This window comes from Perognathus longimembris, chromosome 8 (assembly GCF_023159225.1).
Source record: "Perognathus longimembris pacificus isolate PPM17 chromosome 8, ASM2315922v1, whole genome shotgun sequence".
Lineage (NCBI taxonomy): Eukaryota > Metazoa > Chordata > Mammalia > Rodentia > Heteromyidae > Perognathus > Perognathus longimembris.
The window spans coordinates 33,006,771-33,026,805 of NC_063168.1; positions in this window are offsets into that span (position 1 = coordinate 33,006,771).

Sequence of the window (20,035 nt, forward strand, 5' to 3'; positions counted from 1 at the left end):
AATTACCCTCCTGACTTACTGCCTGGACCTCCAGGTTCCATTGACTCCGGGTTATTGGATAGAGGGTAACCCAGCTTAATACGAGTGAATCAAAGGGGTTCATAGAGAAAGCCCGTCCTAAAAGAACTTAATATAAAAACAAGAATTGCGTATAAGGTTGTAACAGTAAATAAGTAACTACTGAATACAGGGCCCAGGATCGGATGTTATATTGAAATTGTATTCTTTAGGAACACCAAATCTAACTTTATAGACAGGTATACAAGTTATCTGTATATAATTGTGAAATTGTAAGATTTACACAACAGTGCTTGGTAAGGACTGCTTTGGGTCTTAAACAGTGCTCACAGGTGCTGGTAGACTGGCATTCCCAATTCAAATGGGCAGAAGAAACACAAGAAAGATGGCAAATAATGAAGTCTTATCCCCCACTCAAAACAAGCAGGAAGCAGAGCAATCAATCAAAAACATAGAAGAAAACCCCCAAAATGCTCTACAAAGTTTACTGATAAACATGATAAATGAAAAGTTTGAATCTCTTCAGTCAATTATGTTAGAGCGTGAGGAGGCAAAGCAAAAATTAATGGAGAATTTCATGGCATCCACAAATAGAAAGATAAGTGAGCTTCAAGAGTCAAATGAAAAGATAGCTACCCAACTTAAAGGTTTGAGAGACAACACTCAAAACCAAAGTAATGAAGTTAATGAAGTAAAGAAGTCCATACAGGACCTAAGAAATGACATGGAAATCATCAGGAAAGACCAGTCCGAAGGAAAAGAGATTCGAAATCAAGTAGCTAGCCTACAGTCCCGACTAACTGAAGCAGAGGATCGAATCTCAGGAGCTGAAGATTCCTTAGATTCTATGGAGAAAGAAAAAATCAGTACAAATCCAGTCCAAGCAACAAAACAGATCGCTACAGGAGATTCAAGACACAATCAGGAAGCCCAATTTAAGGATAATAGGTATTGAGGAAAACTTGGAGAAAGAGGTTAATGGGATAGGCAACCTATTTAACAGAATATTAGCTGAGAACTTCCCAAACATCCAGAAGGAAAGGCCTATACAGATACAAGAAGCATTTAGAACCCCAAATCGACCAGACCAGAATAGGACTTCCCACCGACACATTGTGATCAAAACAGCTTCAGCAGAGTGCAAGGAAAAAATACTCAAAGCTGTTAGGGCAAAGAAAACAATCACATATAAAGGAAAAGCAATCAGAATTACCCCAGACTTCTCAGCAGAGACCATGAAAGCAAGGAGAGCCTGGAATGAAGTATACCAAACTCTAAATAAAAATAACTACCAACCAAGAATTCTGTACCCCGCCAAACTCTCCTTCATAGCCGAAGGTCAAATAAAAGTCTTCCACAATAAGGAAAAACTGAAACAATATATCTCCACCAAACCAGCTTTACACAAAATCCTTAAAGATGTACTATACAGGGAAAATAATCAAGATCCCAACACAGACAGAGAAATGAACCCTAATTAGTAAACACTAGATCAAGAAATGGGAAGACACAGCTTTAAACAAGATAGTGATAATGAAAGGAACAAACGATCACCTCTCAATCCTAACTGTCAACATTAATGGACTTAATTCTCCAATCAAACGACATAGGCTCATAAGTTGGATCAAAAATCAAGATCCATCTTTCTGCTGCCTCCAAGAGACACATCTATCCAGCAAAAGTAAACATCTTCTAAAAGTGAAAGGCTGGAAACAAATCTATCAAGCAAATGGCCCCCATAAGCAGGCTGGAGTTGCAATCCTAGTATCAGACAAAATTGACTTCAAATTAAAAAAGGTAAGAAGAGACAAAGAAGGTTACTACATACTAGTAAAAGGATCTCACCAACAGGAAGAAATAACCATCCTAAATATCTACACGCCAAATGCAGGAGCACCCAACTTCATCAAACAAACACTACTGGCTCTAAAAACATTCATAGACCCAAACACAATGATAGTGGGGGACTTTAACACTCCACTATCACCTCTGGACAGATCAACACGCCAAAAACTGAACAAAGAAACCACAGAACTAAACAATTGCATAGACCAACTAGACTTAATCGACATCTACAGAATATTCCACCCAGCAAGGACAGAATACACATTCTTTTCGGCAGCACATGGAACATTCTCCAAAATAGATCACATCTTAGGGCACAAAGAAAATCTGTACAAATTCAGAAGTATCAAAATCATTCCCTGGATTCTTTCAGACCACAATGGAATAAAATTAGAGCTCAACTCATTCAGCCACCACAGAAAATCCCACAATTCATGGAGACTAAAGAACACACTGCTGAACCATCAGTGGATCATTGAAGAAATTAAAACAGAAATTCAAATGTTTATGGACTTCAACCAAGTTGAGGACACAAAGTACCAGCTCCTTTGGGACACAGCAAAGGCAGTACTCAGAGGAAAATTTATATCTCTGAGTACATACATCAACAAACTGGAGAAACAGCAACTCAGTAATTTAAGGAAGCACCTTAATTTTCTGGAGAGAGAACAGCAAGCCAAACCCCAAGTCAATAGACGGAAGCAAATAATTAAAATCAAATCAGAATTAAATCAATTAGAGACGAAAAAAACCATCGAAAGAGTCAAGAAAACAAAGAGTTGGTTCTTTGAAAAAATCAACAAGATAGACAGACCCCTGGCAAACCTGACCAAAGAACGAAGGCAGCACACTCAAATAAACAAGATAAGAGATGAAACAGGTAGCATCACCACAGAAATAACCGAAATTCAGAAAATAATAAGGGACTATTTTGCAAACCTTTATGCCAACAAATTCGAGAACTTGGAAGAAATGGATGATTTCCTAGAAAAAATTGATACCCCCAAACTCAACTATGAAGACTTAAACCTTCTAAACAGACCCATATCCAGTATTGAAATAGAAACAGCAATAAATGATCTCCCATCCAAGAAAAGCCCAGGTCCAGACGGATTCACCGCAGAATTCTACAAGGCCTTCAAAACAGAACTCACTCCAATATTTCTCAAACTCTTCAATGAAATTGAAAGAGAACATTCACTACCAGACTCATTTTATGAAGCCAGTATAACCCTCATCCCAAAACCAGGCAGAGACTCATCATGGAAAGAGGACTACAGACCAATCTCCCTGATGAACATAGATGCAAAAATTCTCAACAAAATTCTGGCCAATCGACTTCAACAGGTCATCAAAAAAATCATACACCACGATCAAACTGGATTCATCCCAGGGATGCAAAGCTGGTTTAATATACGCAAGTCAATTAATGTAATCCACCACATCAACCGGAGCAAGGTAAAGAACCACATGGTTTTATCGCTGGATGCGGAAAAAGCGTTCGATAAAATCCAGCACCCATTTATGCTAAAAGCCCTGGAAAAACTGGGATTCCAGGGAACATTCCTGAATATAATCAAGGCAGTTTATGACAAACCAACAGCAAGCATAACTCTAAATGGTGAAAAACTAAAGCCATTCCCTTTAAAATCAGGAACAAGGCAGGGATGTCCACTCTCTCCCCTGCTCTTCAACATAGTACTAGAATTCCTAGCCAGAGCAATTAGGCAAGAAGAGAATATAAAGGGGATCCAAATAGGAAAAGATGAAGTTAAACTTTCTCTCTTCGCAGATGACATGATCCTATACCTAAAGAATCCCATAGACTCTACCCCCAAGCTACTAGAGCTGATCCAAAACTTTGGCAAAGTAGCAGGATATAAAATAAACCTTCAAAAATCAACGGCCTTTCTCTATGCTAAAAACCCGAAGACCGAGGCTGAAATCAGGAAAGCAACTCCTTTTGCAATAGCCCCCAAAAACATAAAATACCTAGGAATAACCTTAACCAAAGAAGTGAAAGACCTCTTTGAAGAGAACTTTCAAAGCTTGAAAAATGAAATTAAGTCAGAACTAAGAAAATGGAAAAACCTCCCATGCTCCTGGATTGGGAGGATTAATATAATCAAAATGGCAATATTGCCAAAGGCTATCTACAAATTCAATGCAATACCCATTAATATCCCAACACCATTCTTTAATGAAATAGAGGAAGCAATCCAGAAATTCATATGGAACAATAAAAGACCTAGAATAGCAAAAACACTCCTAAGCAGAAAGAACAGTGCTGGAGGAATTACAATACCCAACTTCAAGCTGTATTATAACGCTATAGTAATAAAAACAGCTTGGTATTGGCACCGGAACAGGCCTGAAGACCAGTGGAACAGAATTGAAGACCCAGAATTAAACCCACAGAACTATGCCTACTTAATCTTCGATAAAGGAGCTAAAACAATAGTATGGAAGAAAGATAGCCTCTTTAACAAGTGGTGCTGTCAAAACTGGCTCAACACATGCAACAAACTAAAACTAGATCCTTATATATCACCCTGCACCAAAATCAATTCCAAATGGATTAAAGACCTTGAAATCAAAACAGGCACCCTGAAAACACTAAAGGAAGGAGTAGGAGAAACACTTGGGCTCCATGGCACAGGACAGAACTTCCTTAACAAAGACCCTGAAAGGCTACAAATCAAAGAAAGGTTGGACAAATGGGACTGCATCAAACTCCAGAGCTTCTGCACGGCAAAGGACGTAGCTCTCAAGATAAACAGAAAGCCCACAGACTGGGAGAAGATCTTTACCGGACATTCAGCAGACAATGGCCTCATCTCTAAAATATATGCAGAACTAAAAAAATTACCTTCTTCCAAAACAAAACCGCAAAGAACCAATAGCCCCCTCATCAAGTGGGCTAAAGACTTACAAAGAAACTTCTCTGATGAGGAAATGAGAATGGCCAATAGACATATGAAAAAATGCTCTACATCACTGGCCATAAAGGAAATGCAAATCAAAACAACATTGAGATTCCATCTCACCCCAGCAAGAATGTCATATATCAAGAAAACTAATAATAACAATTGTTGGAAGGGATGTGGCCAAAAGGGAACCCTACTTCATTGTTGGTGGGAATGTAAACTGGTTCAGCCACTCTGGCAAGCAGTATGGACATTCCTCAGAAGGCTCAATATAGAACTACCCTATGACCCAGCAGCCCCACTGTTGGGTATCTATCCAAAAGAACACAAACAAAATCACAGTAAGGCCACCAGCACAACAATGTTCATCGCAGCACAATTTGTCATAGCGAGAATCTGGAACCAACCCAGATGCCCCTCCATAGATGAATGGATCAGGAAAATGTGGTACATATACACAATGGAATTTTATGCCTCTATCAGAAAGAATGACATTGTTCCAGTTGTAAGGAAATGGAAGGACTTGGAAAAAGTTATACTAAGTGAAGTGAGCCAGACCCAAAGAAACATGGACTCTATGGCCTCCCTTATTGGGAATAATTAGTACAGGTTTAGGCAAGCCATAGCAGAGCATTACAAGGCCCAATAGCTATACACTTAGGAACACATAAGATGATGCTAAGTGAAATGAACTCCATGTTATGGAAACAAGTGATATATCACAGTTATAACTACTTTCAACGTCCTATGTGTATGTGTAGTTTCGATTATTGATGATGTTCTTGTATCACCTTCCTATGGTTGTACCTACACTATCTCTGTAATCTTATCTGAGAATATTGGAAACCGTGTTTACTGGTATTGGAAGTAAGAAATTCAAAGGGAATACCATATTTGAGAGACACAGGGTAAAAAAGAGAAATAACTACAAAAGCAATACTTGCAAAACTGTTTGCTGTAAGTGAACTGAACAACTGGAGAGGGGAGGGAAAGGGGGGCAGGGAGGAGGGCATGAGGGACAAGGCAACAAACAGTACAAGAAATGTATCCAATGCCCAACGTATGATACTGTAACCTCTCTGTAAATCAGTTTGACAATAAAAATTTGAGAAAAAATAAAAGGTAATTAAAAAAAAAGAATCTGATTTGTGGTGAGGGGAGAGAGATAAAAGCTCATTTAGGAACGACATGAACATGCTGCGTAGGTAGCTGTTTATGAGTAAATATCTCCACTGAGATTAAGCAAAGCAGTGGCTTAATAAATTAAGTACTTCCTGGTATGGTTACTGTACTGGTAACTCCCCAAAAGAATCTCGATTGTGGTGAGGGAACAGAGAAAAAAGCTCATTTAGGACCTTCACTTACGAAGGGGGTAGGCAGTTGTATATCAGGGAGCATCCCTTCTGAGAATAAAAACAGCTGGAGCTTGTTAAGGTAATTACACAGGGGAAAGGATAATGTACTGGGACCTCCTCAGAAGAATCTGATTTGTTGTGAAGGAAGAGAGATAAAATCTCATATAGGAACGACATGGACATGCTGCGTAGGTAGCTGTTTATCAGTAAATATCTCCACTGAGATTAAGAAAAGCAGTAGCTTAATAAATTAAGTACTTCCTGGTATGGTTACTGTACTGGTAACTCCCCAAAAGAATCTGGATTGTGGTGAGGGAACAGAGAAAAAAGCTCATTTAGGACCCGCACTTACGAAGGGGGTAGGCAGCTGTATATCAGGGAGTATCCCTTCTGAGAATAAAAACAGCCGGAGGTTGTTAAGGCAATTACACAGGGGAAAGGAAAATATACTGGGAACTCCTCAGAAGGATCTGATTTGTGGTGAGGGGAGAGAGATAAAAGCTCATTTAGGAACGACATGAACATGCTGTGTAGGTAGCTGTTTATGAGTAAATATCTCCACTGAGATTAAGAAAAGCAGTAGCTTAATAAATTAAGTACTTCCTGCTATGGTTACTGTACTGGTAACTCTCTAAAAAAATCTGGATTGTGGTGAGGGTTCAGAGATAAAAGCTAATTTAGGACCTGCACATATGAAGGGGGTAGACAGCTGTATATCAGGGAGTATCCCTTCTGAGAATAAAAACAGCTAGAGCTTGTTAAGGTAGTTACACAGGGGAAAGGACAATGTACTGGGAACTCCTCAGAAGAATCTGATTTGTCGTGAGGGGAGAGAGATAAAAGCTCATTTAGGAATGACATGAACATGCTGCGTAGGTAGCTGTTTATCAGTAAATATCTCCACTTAGATTAAGAATAGCAGTAGCTTAATAAATTAAGTACTTCCTGCTATGGTTACTGTACTGGTAACTCTCCAAAAAATCTGGATTGTTGTGAGGGTTCAGAGAAAAAAGGTCATTTAGGACCCGCACTTAGGAAGGGGGTAGTCAGCTGTATATCAGGGAGTATCCCTTCTGAGAAGAAAAACATCTGGAGCTTGTTAAGTAAATTACACAGGGGAAAGTAGAATGTACTGGGAACTCCTCAGAAGAATCAGATTTGTGTTGAGGGGAGAGAGATAAAAGCTCATTTAGGAACGATATGAACATGCTGCGTAGGTAGCTGTTTATCAGTAAATATCTCCACTGAGATTAAGAAAAGCAGTAGCTTAATAAATTAAGTACTTCCTGGTATGGTTACTGTACTGGTAACTCCCGAAAAGAATCTGGATTGTGGTGAGGGAACAGAGAAAAAAGCCCATTTAGGACCTGCACTTACGAAGGGGGTAGGCAGCTGTATATCAGGGAGTACACCTTCTCAGAATAAAAACAGCTGTAGCTTGTTAAGGTAATTACACAGGGGAAAGGATAATGTCCTGGGAACTCCTCAGAAGAATCTGATTTGTGCTGAGGGGAGAGAGATAAAAGCTCATTTAGGAACGACATGAAAATGCTGCATAGGTAGCTGTTTATCAGTAAATATCTCCAATGAGATTAAGAAACGCAGTAGCTTAATAAATTAAGTACTTCCTGGTATGGTTCCTGTACTGGTAACCCCCCAAAAGAATCTGGATTGTGGTGAGGGAACAGAGAAAAAAGCCCATTTAGGACTTGCACTTTCGAAGGGAGTAGGCAGCTGTATATCAGGGAGTAACCTTTCTGAGAATAAAAACAGCTGGAGATGGTTAAGGTAATTACACAGGGGAAAGGATCATGTACTGGGAACTCCTCAGAAGAATCTGATTTCTGGAGTGGGGAGAGAGATAAAAGCTCATTAAGGAACGACATGGACATTCTGCATAGGTAGCTGTTTATCAGTAAATATATCCACTGAGATTAAGAAAAGCAGTAGCTTAATAAATTAAGTACTTCCTGGTATGGTTACTGTACTGATAACTCACCCAAAGAATCTGTATTGTGGTGAGGGAACAGAGAAAAAAGCTCATTTAGGACCTGCACTTACGAAGGGGTTAGGCAGCTGTATATCAGGGAGTAAACCTTCTGACAATAAAAGCAGCTGGAGCTTGTTAAGGTAATTACACAGGGGAAAGCATAATGTACTGGGAACTCCTCAGAAGAATCTGATTTGTGGTGAGGGGAGAGAGATAAAAGCTCATTTAGGAACGACATGAACATGCTGCGTAGGTAGCTGTTTATCAGTAAATATCTCCACTGAGATTAAGAAAAGCAGTAGCTTAATAAATTAAGTACTTCCTGGTATGGTTACTGTACTGGTAACTCCCCAAAAGAATCTGCATTGTGGTGAGGGAACAGAGAAAAAAGCTCATTTAGGACCTGCACTTATCAAGGGGGTAGGCATCTGTATATCAGGGAGTAAACCTTCTGAGAATAAAAACAGCTGGAGCTTATTAAGGAAATTACACAGGGGAAAGGATAATGTACTGGGAACTCCTCAGAAGAATCTGATTTGTGTTGAGGGGGAGAGATAAAACCTCATTTAGGAATGAAATGAACATGCTGCGGAACAAGCTGTTTATCAGTAAATATCTCCACTGAGATTAAGAAAAGCAGTAGCTTAATAAATTAAGTACTTACTGGTATGGTTATTGTACTGGTAACTCCCGAAATGAATCTGGATTTTGGTGAGGGAACAGAGAAAAAAGCCCATTTAGGACCTGCACTTACGAAGGCAGTAGGCAGTTGTATATCGGGGAGTAAACATTCTGAGAATAAAAACAGCTGGAGCTTGTTAAGGTAATTACACAGGGGAAAGGATAATGTACTGGGAATTCCTCAGAAGTATCTGATTTGTGGTGAGGGGAGAGAGATAAAAGCTCATTAAGTACGACATGAAAATGCTGCATAGGTAGCTGTTTATCAGTAAATATCTCCACTGAGATTAAGAAAAGCAGTAGCTTAATAAATTAAGTACTTCCTGGTATGGTTACTGTACTGGTAACTCCGCAAAAGGATCTGGAGTGTGGTGAGGGAACAGAGAAAAAAGCTCATTTAGGACCTGCACTTATCAAGGGGGTAGGCAGCTGGATATCAGGGAGTAAACCTTCTGACAATAAAAGCAGCTGGAGCTTATTAAGGAAATTACACAGGGGAAAGGATAATGTACTGGGAACTCCTCAGAAGAATCTGATTTGTGTTAAGGGGGAGAGATAAAACCTCATTTAGGAATGAAATGAACATGCTGCGGAACAAGCTGTTTATCAGTAAATATCTCCACTGAGATTAATAAAAGCAGTAGCTTAATAAATTAAGTACTTCCTGGTATGGTTACTGTACTGGTAACTCCCGAAAAGAATCTGGATTGTGGTGAGGGAACAGAGAAAAAAGCCCATTTAGGACCTGCACTTACGAAGGCAGTAGGCAGTTGTATATCGGGGAGTAAACATTCTGAGAATAAAAACAGCTGGAGCTTGTTAAGGTAATTACACAGGGGAAAGGATAATGTACTGGGAATTCCTCAGAAGTATCTGATTTGTGGTGAGGGGAGAGAGATAAAAGCTCATTTAGGTACGACATGAAAATGCTGCATAGGTAGCTGTTTATCAGTAAATATCTCCACTGAGATTAAAAAAAGCAGTAGCTTAATAAATTAAGTACTTCCTGGTATGGTTACTGTACTGGTAACTCCGCAAAAGGATCTGGAGTTTGGTGAGGGAACAGAGAAAAAAGCTCATTTAGGACCTGCACTTACGAAGGTGGTAGGCAGCTGGATATCAGGGAGTAAACCTTCTGAGAATAAAAACAGCTGGAGCTTGTTAAGGTAATTACACAGGGGAAAGGAAAATGTACTGGGAAATCCTCAGAAGAATCTGATTTGTGGTGAGGGGAGAGAGATAAAAGATCATTTAGGAACGACATGAACATGCTGCATACGTAGCTGTTTATCAGTAAATATCTCCCCTGAGATTAAGAAAAGCAGTAGCTTAATAAATTAAGTACTTCCTGGTATGGATACTGTACTGGTAACACCCCAAAAGAATCTGCATTGTGATGAGGGAACAGAGAAATAAGCAAATTTAGGGACGACATGAACATGCTGCGTAGGTAGCTGTTTATCAGTAAATATCTCCACTGAGATTAAGAAAAGCAGTAGCTTAATAAATTAAGTACTTCCTGGTATGGTTACTGTACTGGTAACTCCCCAAAAGAATCTGGATTGTGGTGAGGGAACAGAGAAAAAAGCTCATTTAGGACCTGCACTTACGAAGGTTGTAGGCAGCTGTATATCAGGGAGTATCCCTTCTGAGAATAAAAATGCTGGAGATTCCTAAGGTAATTACACAGGGGAAAGGATAATGTACTGGGAACTCCTCAGAAGAATCTGATTTGTGGTGAGGGGAGAGAGATAAAAGCTCATTAGGAACGACATGAAAATACTGCATAGTTAGCTGTTTATCAATAAATATCTCAACTGAGATTAAGAAAAGCAGTAGGTCAATAAATTAAGTACTACCTGGTAAGGTAACTGTACTGGTAACTCCCCAAAAGAATCTGGATTGTGGTGAGGGAACAGAGAAAAAAGCTCATTTAAGACCTGCACTTACGAAGGGGGTAGGCAGCTGTATATCAAGGAGTATCCCTTCTGAGAATAAAAACAACTGGAGCTTGTTAAGGTAATAACACAGGGGAAACCATAATGTATTGGGAACTCCTCAGAAGAATCTGATTTGTGGTGAGGGGAGAGAGATAAAAGATCATTTAGGAACGACTTGAAAATGCTGCATAGGTAGCTGTTTATCAGTAAATATCTCCAATGAGATTAAGAAAAGCAGTAGCTTAATAAATTAAATACTTCCTGGTATGGTTACTATACTGGTAACGCCCAAAAAAAGAATCTGGATTGTGGTTAGGGAACAGAGAAAAAAGCTCATTTAGGACCTGCACTTATCAAGGGGGTAGGCAGCTGGATATCAGGGAGTAAACCTTCTTACAATAAAAGCAGCTGGAGCTTATTAAGGAAATTACACAGGGGAAAGGATAATGTACTGGGAACTCCTCAGAAGAATCTGATTTGTGTTAAGGGGGAGAGATAAAACCTCATTTAGGAATGAAATGAACATGCTGCGGAACAAGCTGTTTATCAGTAAATATCTCCACTGAGATTAATAAAAGCAGTAGCTTAATAAATTAAGTACTTCCTGGTATGGTTACTGTACTGGTAACTCCCGAAAAGAATCTGGATTGTGGTGAGGGAACAGAGAAAAAAGCCCATTTAGGACCTGCACTTACGAAGGCAGTAGGCAGTTGTATATCGGGGAGTAAACATTCTGAGAATAAAAACAGCTGGAGCTTGTTAAGGTAATTACACAGGGGAAAGGATAATGTACTGGGAATTCCTCAGAAGTATCTGATTTGTGGTGAGGGGAGAGAGATAAAAGCTCATTTAGGTACGACATGAAAATGCTGCATAGGTAGCTGTTTATCAGTAAATATCTCCACTGAGATTAAAAAAAGCAGTAGCTTAATAAATTAAGTACTTCCTGGTATGGTTACTGTACTGGTAACTCCGCAAAAGGATCTGGAGTTTGGTGAGGGAACAGAGAAAAAAGCTCATTTAGGACCTGCACTTACGAAGGTGGTAGGCAGCTGGATATCAGGGAGTAAACCTTCTGAGAATAAAAACAGCTGGAGCTTGTTAAGGTAATTACACAGGGGAAAGGAAAATGTACTGGGAAATCCTCAGAAGAATCTGATTTGTGGTGAGGGGAGAGAGATAAAAGATCATTTAGGAACGACATGAACATGCTGCATACGTAGCTGTTTATCAGTAAATATCTCCACTGAGATTAAGAAAAGCAGTAGCTTAATAAATTAAGTACTTCCTGGTATGGATACTGTACTGGTAACACCCCAAAAGAATCTGCATTGTGATGAGGGAACAGAGAAATAAGCAAATTTAGGGACGACATGAACATGCTGCGTAGGTAGCTGTTTATCAGTAAATATCTCCACTGAGATTAAGAAAAGCAGTAGCTTAATAAATTAAGTACTTCCTTGTATGGTTACTGTACTGGTAACTCCCCAAAAGAATCTGGATTGTGGTGAGGGAACAGAGAAAAAAGCTCATTTAGGACCTGCACTTACGAAGGTTGTAGGCAGCTGTATATCAGGGAGTATCCCTTCTGAGAATAAAAATGCTGGAGATTCCTAAGGTAATTACACAGGGGAAAGGATAATGTACTGGGAACTCCTCAGAAGAATCTGATTTGTGGTGAGGGGAGAGAGATAAAAGCTCATTAGGAACGACATGAAAATACTGCATAGTTAGCTGTTTATCAATAAATATCTCAACTGAGATTAAGAAAAGCAGTAGGTCAATAAATTAAGTACTACCTGGTAAGGTAACTGTACTGGTAACTCCCCAAAAGAATCTGGATTGTGGTGAGGGAACAGAGAAAAAAGCTCATTTAAGACCTGCACTTACGAAGGGGGTAGGCAGCTGTATATCAAGGAGTATCCCTTCTGAGAATAAAAACAACTGGAGCTTGTTAAGGTAATAACACAGGGGAAACCATAATGTATTGGGAACTCCTCAGAAGAATCTGATTTGTGGTGAGGGGAGAGAGATAAAAGATCATTTAGGAACGACTTGAAAATGCTGCATAGGTAGCTGTTTATCAGTAAATATCTCCAATGAGATTAAGAAAAGCAGTAGCTTAATAAATTAAATACTTCCTGGTATGGTTACTATACTGGTAACGCCCAAAAAAAGAATCTGGATTGTGGTTAGGGAACAGAGAAAAAAGCTCATTTAGGACCTGCACTTACGAAGGGGGTAGGCAGCTGTATATCAGGGAGTAAACCTTCTGAGAATAAAAAGAGCTGGAGCTTAGCATAGAGAAAGGCCGTTGATTTTTGAAGGTTTATTTTATATCCTGCAACTTTGCCAAAGTTTTGTATCAGCTCTAGTAGCTTGGGTGTAGAGTCTATGGGATTCTTTAGGTATAGGATCATGTCATCTGCGAAGAGAGAAAGTTTAACTTCATCTTTTCCTATTTGGATCCCCTTTATATTCTCTTCTTGCCTAATTGCTCTGGCTAGTAATTCTAGTACTATGTTGAAGAGCAGGGGAGAGATTGGACATCCCTTCCTTGTTCCTGATTTTAAAGGGAATGGCTTTAGTTTTTCACCATTTAGAGTTATGCTTGCTGTTGGTTTGTCATAAACTGCCTTGATTATATTCAGGAATGTTCCCTGGAATCCCAGTTTTTCCAGGGCTTTTAGCATAAATTGGTGCTGGATTTTATCGCACGCTTTTTCCGCATCCAGCGATAAAACCATGTGGTTCTTTACCTTGCTCCGGTTGATGTGGTGGATTACATTAATTGAATTGCGTATATTAAACCAGCTTTGCATCCCTGGGATGAATCCAGTTTGATCGTGGTGTATGATTTTTTTGATGACCTGTTGAAGTCGATTGGCCAGAATTTTGTTGAGAATTTTTGCATCTATGTTCATCAGGGATATTGGTCTATAGTCCTCTTTCCATGATGAGTCTCTGCCTGGTTTTGGGATGAAGGTTATACTGGCTTCATAAAATGAGTCTGGCAGTGAACGTTCTCTTTCAATTTCATTGAAGAGTTTGAGAAATATTGGAGTGAGTTCTGTTTTGAAGTCCTTGTAGAATTCTGCGGTGAATCCGTCTGGACCTGGGCTTTTCTTGGATGGGAGATCATTTATTGCTGTGTCTATTTCAATACTGGATATGGGTCTGTTTAGAAGGTTTAAGTCTTCATAGTTGAGTTTGGGAGTATCAATTTTTCTAGGAAATCATCCATTTCTTCCAAGTTCTCGAATTTGTTGGCATAAAGGTTTGCAAAATAGTCCCTTATTATTTTCTGAATTTCGGTTATTTCTGTGGTGATGTTACCTGTTTCATCTCTTATCTTGTTTATTTGAGTGTGCTGCCTTCGTTCTTTCGTCAGGTTTGCCAGGGGTCTGTCTATCTTGTTGATTTTTTCAAAGAACCAACTCTTTGTTTTGTTGATTCTTTCGATGGTTTTTTTCGTCTCTAATTGATTTAATTCTGATTTGATTTTAATTATTTGCTTCCGTCTATAGACTTGGGGTTTGGCTTGCTGTTCTCTCTCCAGAAAATTAAGGTGCTTCCTTAAATTACTGAGTTGCTGTTTCTCCAGTTTGTTGATGTATGTACTCAGAGATATAAATTTTACTCTGAGTACTGCCTTTGCTGTGTCCCAAAGGAGCTGGTGCTTTGTGCCCTCAACTTGGTTGAAGTCCATAAACATTTGAATTTCTGTTTTAATTTCTTCAATGATCCACTGATGGTTCAGCAGTGTGTTCTTTAGTCTCCATGAATTGTGGGATTTTCTGTGGTGGCTGAATGAGTTGAGCTCTAATTTTATTCCATTGTGGTCTGAAAGAATGCAGGGAATGATTTTGAGACCGAGGCTGAAGTCAGGAAAGCAACTCCTTTTGCAATAGCCCCCCAAAACATAAAATACCTAGGAATAACCTTAACCAAAGAAGTGAAAGACCTCTTTGAAGAGAACTTTAAAAGCTTGAAAAATGAAATTAAGTCAGAATTAAGAAAATGGAAAAACCTCCCATGCTCCTGGATTGGGAGGATTAATGTAATCAAAATGGCAATATTGCCAAAGGCTATCTACAAATTCAATGCAATACCCATTAATATCCCAACACCATTCTTTAATGAAATAGAGGAAGCAATCCAGAAATTCATATGGAACAATAAAAGACCTAGAATAGCAAAAACACTCCTAAGCAGAAAGAACAGTGCTGGAGGAATTTCAATACCCAACTTCAAGCTGTATTATAGAGCTATAGTAATAAAAACAGCTTGGTATTGGCACCGGAACAGGCCTGAAGACCAATGGAACAGAATTGAAGACCCAGAATTAAACCCACAGAACTATGCCTACTTAATCTTTGATAAAGGAGCTAAAACAATAGTATGGAAGAAAGATAGCCTCTTTAACAAGTGGTGCTGGCAAAACTGGCTCAACACATGCAACAAACTAAAACTAGATCCTTATATATCACCCTGCACCAAAATCAATTCCAAATGGATTAAAGACCTTGAAATCAAAACAGGCACCCTGAAGACACTAAAGGAAGGAGTAGGAGAAACACTTGGGCTCCTTGGCACTGGACAGAACTTCCTTAACAAAGACCCTGAAAGGCTACAAATCAAAGAAAGGTTGGACAAATGGGACTGCATCAAACTCCAGAGCTTCTGCACGGCAAAGGACATAGCTCTCAAGATAAACAGAAAGCCCACAGACTGGGAGAAGATCTTTACCGGACATTCAACAGACAAAGGCCTCATCTCTAAAATATATGCAGAACTAAAAAAATTACCTTCTTCCAAAACAAAACTGCAAAGAACCAATAGCCCCCTCATCAAGTGGGCTAAAGACTTACAAAGAAACTTCTCTGATGAGGAAATGAGAATGGCCAATAGACATATGAAAAAATGCTCTACATCACTGGCCATAAAGGAAATGCAAATCAAAACAACATTGAGATTCCATCTCACCCCAGCAAGAATGTCATATATCAAGAAAACTAATAATAACAATTGTTGGAGGGGATGTGGCCAAAAGGGAACCCTACTTCATTGTTGGTGGGAATGTAAACTGGTTCAGCCACTCTGGCAAGCAGTATGGACATTCCTCAGAAGGCTCAATATAGAACTACCCTATGACCCAGCAGCCCCACTGTTGGGTATCTATCCAAAAGCCCACAAACAAAATCACAGTAATGCCACCAGCACAACAATGTTCATCGCAGCACAATTTGTCATAGCGAGAAGCTGGAACCAACCCAGATGCCCCTCCGTAGATGAATGGATCAGGAAAATGTGGTACATTTACACAATGGAATTTTATGCCTCTATCAGAAAGAATGACATTGTTCCATTTGTAAGGAAATGGAAGGACTTGGAAATAGTTATACTAAGTGAAGTGAGCCAGACCCAAAGAAACATGGACTCTATGGCCTCCCTTATTGGGAATAATTAGTACAGGTTTAGGCAAGCCATAGCAGAGCATCACAAGGCCCAATAGCTATACCCTTAGAAACACATAAGATGATGCTAAATGAAATGAACTCCATGATATGGAAACAAGTGATATATCACAGTTATAACTACTTTCAACGTCTTATGTGTATGTGTAGTTTCTATTATTGATGATGTTTTGTATCACCTTCCTATGTTTGCACCTACACTATCTCTGTAATCTTATCTGAGTATATTGGAAACCGTGTTTACTGGTATTGGAAGTAGGAAATTCAAAGGGAATACCAAATTCGAGAGACACAGGGTAAAAAAAGAGAAATAACTACAAAAGCAATACTTGCAAAACTGTTTGGTGTAAGTGAACTGAACAACTGGGAGAGGGGAGGGAAAGGGGAGGAGGGAGGGGGGCATGAGGGACAAGGCAACAAACAGTAAAAGAAATGTATCCAATGCCCAACGTATGATACTGTAACCTCTCTGTACGTCAGTTTGATAATAAAAATTTGAGAAACAAAAAAGAAAAAAAAAAGAAAAAAAAAAAAAGAAATAATATGGTCAACAGAAATCTAAGTATTATTTGAATAGATGGCCAGTCATAAACAAGTAGAAATAGTAGAAAATGATGAATAAGTTATAGGAACTCAACATTGATTAAGAAGCTATATTTGCTGCTCACATAAGAAGTATAAAAATATAAGATAATATTTAAAATAGTTACCTGTACACAAATAAATAATGTGTAATGTGTACTCTTACAAATAAAAATATCATCAATATTATCAAAAAAAAAAAAAAAAAACACCTGCTCTTACGAACGGGGTAGGCAGCTGTATATCAGGGAGTATCCCTTCTGAGAATAAAAGAGCTGGAGCTTGTTAAGGTAATTACACAGCAGAAAGGATAATGTACTGGGAACTCCTCAGAAGAATCTGATTTGTGGTGAGGGGAGAGATACAAGCTCATTTAGGAACGACAAGAACATGCTGCGTAGGTAGCTCTTTACCAGTAAATATCTCCACTGAGATTAAGAAAAGCAATAGCTTAATAAATTAATTACTTCCCGGTATGGTGACTGTACTATTAACACCCGTAAAGAATCTGGATTTTGGTGAGGGAACAGAGAAAAAAGCTCATTTAGGACCTGCACTTACGAAGGGGTTAGTCACCTGTATATCAGGGAGTATCCCTTCTGAGAATAAAAACAGCTGGAGCTTGTTAAGGTAATTACACAGGAAAAGGATAATGTACTGGGAACTCCTCAGAAGAATCTGATTTGTGGTGAGGGGAGAGAGATAAAAGCTCATTTAGGAACGACATGAACATGCCGCGTAGGTAGCTGTTTATCAGTAAATATCTCCACTGAGATTAAGAAAAGCAGTAGCTTAATAAATTAAGTACTTCCTGGTATGGTTACTGTACTGGTAACTCCCCAAAAGAATCTGGATTGTGGTGAGGGAACAGAGAAAAAAGCTCATTTAGGACCTGCACTTACGAAGGGGGTACGGAGCTGTATATCAGGGAGTATCCCTTCTGAGAATAAAAACACCAGGAGCTTGTAAAGGTAATTACACAGGGGAAAGGATAATGTACTGGGAACTCCTCAGAAGAATCTGATTTGTGGTGAGGGGAGAGACATAAAAGCTCATTTATGAACGACATGAACATGCTGCGTAGGTAGCTGTTTATCAGTAAATATCTCCACTGAGATTAAGAAAAGCAGTAGCTTAATAAATTAAGGACTTCCTGGTATGCTTACTGTACTGGTAACTCCCCAAAAGAATCTGGATTGTGGTGAGGGAACAGAGAAAAAAGCTCATTTAGGACCTGCACTTACGAAGTGGGTAGGGAGCTGTATATCAGGGAGTATCCCCGCTGAGTATAAAAACAGCTGGAGCTTGTTAAGGTAATTACACAGGGGAAAGGATAATGTACTGGGAAGTCCTCAGAAGAATCTGATTTGTGGTGAGGGGAGAGAGATAAAAGCTCATTTAGTAACGACATGAACATGCTGCATTGGTAGCTGCTTATCAGTAAATATCTCCACTGAGATTAAGAAAAGCAGTATCTTAATAAATTAAGTACTTCCTGATATGGTTACTGTACTGGTAACTCCCGAAAAGAATCTGGATTGTGGTGAGGGAACAGAGAAAAAAGCTCATTTAGGACCTGCACTTACGAAAGGGGTAGGCAGCTGTATATCAGGGAGTAAACCTTCTGAGAATAAAAACAGCTGGAGCTTGTTAAGGTAATTACAAAGGGGAAAGGATAATGTACTGGGAACTCCTCAGAAGAATCTGATTTGTGGTGAGGGGAGAGAGATAAAAGCTCATTTAGGAACGACATGAACATGCTGCGTACGTAGCTGTTTATCAGTAAATATCTCCACTGAGATTAAGAAAAGCAGTAGCTTAATAAATTAAGTACTTCCTGGTATGGTTACTGTACTGGTAACTCCCCAAAAGAATCTGGATTGTGGTGAGGGAACAGAGAAAAAAGCTCATTTAGGACCTGCACTTACGAAGGGGGTAGGCAGCTGTATATCAGAGAGTAAACCTTCTAGGAATAAAAACAGCTGGAGCTTGGTAAGGTAATTACACAGGGGAAAGGATAATGTACTGGGAACTCCTCAGAAGAATTTGATTTGTGGTGAGGGGAGAGAGATAAAAGCTCATTTAGGAACGACATGAACATGCTGCGTAGGTAGCTGTTTATCAGTAAATATCTCCACTGAGATTAAGAAAAGCAGTAGCTTAATAAATTAACTACTTACTGGTATGGTTACTCTACTGGTAACTCCCCAAAAGAATCTGGATTGTGGTGAGGGAACAGAGAAAAAAGCTCCTTTAGGACCTGCACTTACGAAAGGGGTAGGCAGCTGTATATCAGGGAGTAAAACTTCTGAGAATAAAAACAGCTGGAGCTTGTTAAGGTAATTACACAGTTGATAGGATAATGTACTGGGAAGTCCTCAGAAGAATCTGATTTGTGGTGAGGGGAGAGAGATAAAAACTCATTTAGGAACGACATGAACATGCTGCCTAGGTAGCTTTTTATCAGTAAATATCTCCACTGAGATTAAGAAAAGCAGTAGCTTAATAAATTAAGTACTTCCTGGTATGGTTACTGTACTGGTAACTCCCCAAAAGAATCTGGATTGTGGTGAGGGAACAGAGAAAAAAGCTCATTTAGGACCTGCACTTACGAAGGGGGTAGGCACTGTATATCAGGGAGTAAACCTTCTGAGAATAAAAACAGCTGGAGCTTGTTAAGGTAATTACACAGGCTAAAGGATAATGTACTGGGAACTCCTCAGAAGAATCTGATTTGTGGTGAGGGGAGAGAGATAAATGCTCATTTAGGAACGCCATGAACATGCTGCGTAGGTAGCTGTTCATCAGTAAATATATCAACTGAGATTAAGAAAAGCAGGAGCTTAATAAATTAAGTACTTCCTGGTATGGTTTCTATACTGGTAACTCCCCAAAAGAATCTGGATTGTGGTGAGGGAACAGAGAAATAAGCTCATTTAAGACCTGCAATTAAGAAGGTGGAAGGCAGCTGTATATCAGGGAGTAAACCTTGTGAGAATAAAAACAGCTGGAGCTTGTTAAGGTAAATACACAGGGGAAAGCATAATCTACTGGGAACTCCTCAGAAGAATCTGATTTGTGGTGAGGGGAGAGATATAAAAGCTCATTTAGGAACGACATGAACATGCTGCGTAGGTAGCTGTTTATCAGTAAATATCTCCACTGAGACTAAGAAAACCAGTAGCTTAATAAATTAAGTATTTCCTGGTATGGTTACTGT